We start from the raw sequence: 4,673 nt of genomic DNA, 5'->3' as shown, positions 1-4,673 counted from the left end.
TCTCAAGAGGATTAGAGAAGCAACCATCGTAGGATGATTGTGTTACATAGAAAACTGGGTAGGTTCGTGACGGGAGCCACTGTGCTGTCCTGGATCTCACTCACTCTCACACACAACGTGAGTTGCCAATTCATGTGTCTGTAACCCTAGCACTGGAGGCGGAGGTAGGCGGATCAGGAGACTGGGTTCCATAAGACTAATGATGATAACGTCATCAACAATGAATAAAATGGGAATTATGGGAACCCGAAGTGTCCGTTTTAGTTGTCTGCCTGTCTGAAATCCAGTGGGCAGGATCGTTGATCCCTCCCTTCACCCATCTCCTGCTGGACCCAGACAGATACCCTGTTCTGTCCCTGCCCTGAGTTTAAATATCCGCAGCTGTTTAGTCCCTGCATTTATTTGATTTTCTGTATATAGTCAAACGCTTTGACTTTTTTATTTTCTTTTTTGCCCACCCACCTCTGCCCAGTGATTATTTTTCTCTTTTGCTGTTTAAAAAATTATGAGTATTTATTGATCGAGAGGGGTTCAAGTGTTCAGAGTTCAGAGGTCAGCTTGCAGGAGTCAGTGTTTTTCTTTCCTCAGGTGGGTCCTGGGGATCGAACCCAGATTGGCAGAGGTGGGGGGCAAGCTCACAGGCCCTCTTTTCTCCTTTAATAACATTCAGACTCCCAGGCTTCCAGGGGCCCTTTAACATTCACCTTCCTGATTCCTTGATGCTGGTGCTGCATTCTTCAGTTCTTACAAACAAATGCACTTAATTGGAGACTTCTAATCTGTTAATCCTGGGGATAGGACCTAGAGAGCCCAGCCCTGGGGACCCTTCCTGTCCTCTCTGCACATGGGCAGCTGGAAGAGAGGCAGCCATCTTAGCAGGCCCTGTTTTTCTAACCACAAGACTGGCTAACTAGGAGACTTGTAAACAAGTCAGAGCCCCAACAGAGGCTCACGGCTTGCACTGCAGAGATCGCGCTACTGATAGCCAGGGAGCAGACCTGAACCAGGTACTCCTTAAGAGACAAGCTGTTTCATCTCATAGGGGTCATCAGAACAAAAGAGAAACAACCTGAGCCGGCTCGTTCTGTCCCCTTGCGGCCATCCTGAGAATTTATTGCGCAATTATTTATTCAACTCTGATAGCTGGCCCAGTCTCTTCCCTTTCTATTTGAACCACCTGGGTAAAGGTAGGGCTCTGCTGTTTGCAAATGAGGGGGCGATGGTTTATATACTTAAACTGTGTTTTGAAATCCTTGGAGCTTAGACCTATAAAGTGGTGATACCCGAAAAACATCCGGCAAACCACTTTATTCATTTATTCAAAAATATGGAACGCTTCACAAATTTTCAAGCCATCCTTGCACAGGGCCCATGCTAATCTTCTCTGTATCGTTCCAATTTTAGTGTATGTGCTGCCGAATCTAGCACCAGCAGATCACTTTAACTTAAAAAAAGAAAAAAAAAAAAAAAAAAAGCAGCTGGGTGGTGGTGGTATATGCTTTTAATTCCAGCACTTAGGAGGCAGAGACAGGGGCAGATCTCAGTGAGTTTCAGGCCAGCCTGGTCTACAGATAAAGTTGCAGGACAGCCACTGCTACACAGAGAAAACCTGTCTTAAAAAAAAACAAAACATAACAAAACAAAAAATAACCAAAAATACTACAGCTGAGCAAGTTGACTCATTACCCAGGAGCATCTTAAATTCGAAGCTAGCCTCGGCTACATGGTGATACCTATCTCAAGACACAAAACAGCTGGGCCAATAGCAGAACACTTCTCTAGCATGCATGAAGACCCTCAGTTCTGTCCTCAGTAAGAAAATTTTAAAGGCAGACAACACGATGCACATTCCTGAGACCAATCAAGGAAAGGCTGCAAGGACACTTTAAATGCTGCTTTCTTCCTTCCATCTAGCAAAACACTGTGACCCCACAAAATGATCTCTGATTGGTCTTCAGTAATTTCAAGTATATTGGAGAACACAATCCATTCTGGTTTTTGTTTGCTTTTCAAGACAGGGTTTCTTTCTAAGTGTAGGGCCTGTCCTGGAACTCACTCTGTAGACCAGGCTGGCCTCGAACTCACAGAGATCTGCCCGCTCTTGCCTCCAGGGCACTGGGATTAAAGTCTTGTACCACCAACGGCTGGGTGGGTTTTATTATTATCATCATTATTATCATTATCATTTTTATTATAGAATGAGGGTCTGCTATGTGCTATGTATACGTCTGATAGTCAGTTTACATTTGCCTTGGTTCAATAAGAAATGTCAAATGTAAACCCTTTACTGGAGAGATTCATATTGACTGCCACTGCAGTCACCGGGGAAACAGGAATTGGAGAAGGACTTGACCAAAGACCACATTTGATTTAACTAAATCAACATTTCCTCCTCTGCCACTGACAGGCCAAGGCCACCGCCAATCTATAGCTTTGTTAGCTTGCCCCTCTGTGGAGAGGTTTTGATGTATAGAGCCCACTCAATGCTCAGTGTACTGCTCTCTGAGTAGCGCTACACCATGAATCTGGAGCTTGTGTTCTCCAGATCACCAGCAGCAACCCAGAAATGGTAAGATGTGGGGGCTATGGCACCAGTCAGGCTCAGTCAGGTCCTGGGGCTGTCAGCTTGGAGACGCGAGTCCTCTGCCAGGTGCATTAGTTTCTGTGACATGGTCCTGCACCCTAGGTGTGAGACGTAGGTAACTTAACCACCGCTACTCACCAGAACATTAGATCTGTCAAGGGCAAGGTCAGTGTTGCGTTCATAACTCTATCTTTAGTGCCTTGACATATAGTAGCTAGTAGCTACTCAAATATAAATAGAATGGATTGCTAAGTCCAGAATCCAGTGGCATTTTCAGGTCCTTTAGTCTTTGATCTTACTGTGACAATCTATCAGTCACTCATACAACAATTACCTTGTCCCAACGGCTAAAAAGTTCTAAGCACTTCACAAATGCAGTTTACTTAACTCTCACGCCAACTCTGAGCGATAGGTACAGTCACTGTGTACCTTTCATAGAGGATGAGATGGAGGGACAAAGAAATTTCACTAACCTTCTGAAGCTTGCCTGGCTAAATGCCAGAGTTAGTGCTGGAACCTAGGCAGTGTGGTTTCAGAGGCTAAGGCTTGAGTCTCTCTTTGCTTCCAAGCATCTCCCTCCGGTGAACTCTCTCGGTTGTTTCCATGCAAAACCAAGCAATCTTTTCATTTTTACTATTTTATTAGTTATTTACGTGTCATTTACTTATCTATCTATGGGGGGGGGGGTCGAGGTCTCACCACATAGCCCTGGCTGATCTGGAACTTACCAGGTAAACCAGGCTGGCCTTGAAACTCGGAGATGCACCTGTTTCTGCTTCCTGAGTGCTGGAATTAAAGGTGTGTGGCACCACATCAGGCAAAACACACACACACACACTTTTTATCTAATTGCTTCTTTATAGTTTTTTCCTTCCCCTTGTCTCTGGAGGGTTGATAGTTTCTTTTATACACTTGGTGATTGCTGGCTTTCATGGCCTGTACTTTGTGGTTTCCCAAATCCATGTCCCTTCTGAACATTCTCTCAAAGGCCCACAACCTCACATTCACACTCAGAACCGGATTTTCTTACCTGCTCTGCCTTTATGTTTCCATTGCTGTGGTAAGACACCACAACCTAGAGAAACTCTGGGGGGGGGGGAAGGGTTATTTTCGTTTCCACTCCTACATCACAGTTCATCATCAAAGGCCGCCAGGGCAGGAACCTGGAGGCAGCAGCTCATGCCGAGGCTGCTGAGGGCCGCTGCTCACTGGCTTCCTCCCCGAGGTCTGCTCAGCCTGCCATCTTAGAGCAACCAGGACCACCAGCCCAGGGATGGAAGCACCCATGACTCACTGGGCCCTCCCGTATCAACCATTAATCAAGAAAATACCCCACGGTCTTGCTTATAGCCTAGTCTTAACAGGCAGTTTCTCAACCGAGCTTACCTCCTCTTAGATGACCAGCTCTTTCAAGTTGACATTAAAAACTAGGCTGCACACCCTCCGGGAAACATGCGTGCTTTTTCCATTTACTCCTCTAGGAAAACAGTAACCATACCTAGCCTGGCACAGCAATCAGAAAGCCCAGAGCTACCTGGGTCACCTCCGTCCGCCGCCTCTGCCAGGGGTCTGCTGTTCTGACAGAGCTTGTGAGGCTCATGCACGGCCAGACTGCCACATGCTTTATCTTTATCTTTAAAATTTCATCACATCACTTTCCCAGTTAAAATTCCCTAATGACCCCTCTCTCTTCTTAAAGACTAGCTGAACTTCTTACGCGACATGCAAGACCTTTGTAGCCTGATCCTTCCTTCCCCATCGCCGGTTTCCCCTCCCTCCCTCCTCTCTTCCACATGTGTTCTGCTCAGGGCAGGTGCCGGGTGCACGAGACGCCCTCCCGACTGTGCTCCTCCCGTAGTAGACTCCTTCTCTGTAATCTTCTTCCCCAGGTGCCTGTCTCTTCATTCACACCGCCTCTCCTCTTTCATCGATCGGATCTTCAGAAACAGTTATGTCACGTGCGCAACACAGAGGAGGCAAATCACTAGATTTGACTTCCTTTGCACAAGCCACTCCTTGGCCCTGGAAAAACCGATGTGTGGGCCACTATGTGAGCGTGTGCGTGTGTGTTTGTGTGTGTGTGTGTGTG

At 46.5% G+C, this 4,673-nt stretch overlaps 1 non-coding gene across 1 annotated transcript; it reads right to left on the bottom strand.

The window, feature by feature from the left end:
- Positions 1-1,321: 1,321 nt before the first annotated feature.
- Positions 1,322-1,428, bottom strand: LOC127221668 (U6 spliceosomal RNA). Its single transcript, XR_007834466.1, has one exon. It is a non-coding gene; the product is annotated as a U6 spliceosomal RNA (small nuclear RNA).
- Positions 1,429-4,673: the final 3,245 nt, after the last annotated feature.

The sequence above is a fragment of the Phodopus roborovskii genome, unplaced genomic scaffold (assembly GCF_943737965.1).
Source record: "Phodopus roborovskii unplaced genomic scaffold, PHOROB, whole genome shotgun sequence".
Lineage (NCBI taxonomy): Eukaryota > Metazoa > Chordata > Mammalia > Rodentia > Cricetidae > Phodopus > Phodopus roborovskii.
Note: the sequence above shows the minus strand (reverse complement) of the source record. Positions and strands in the feature narration are given on the sequence as shown.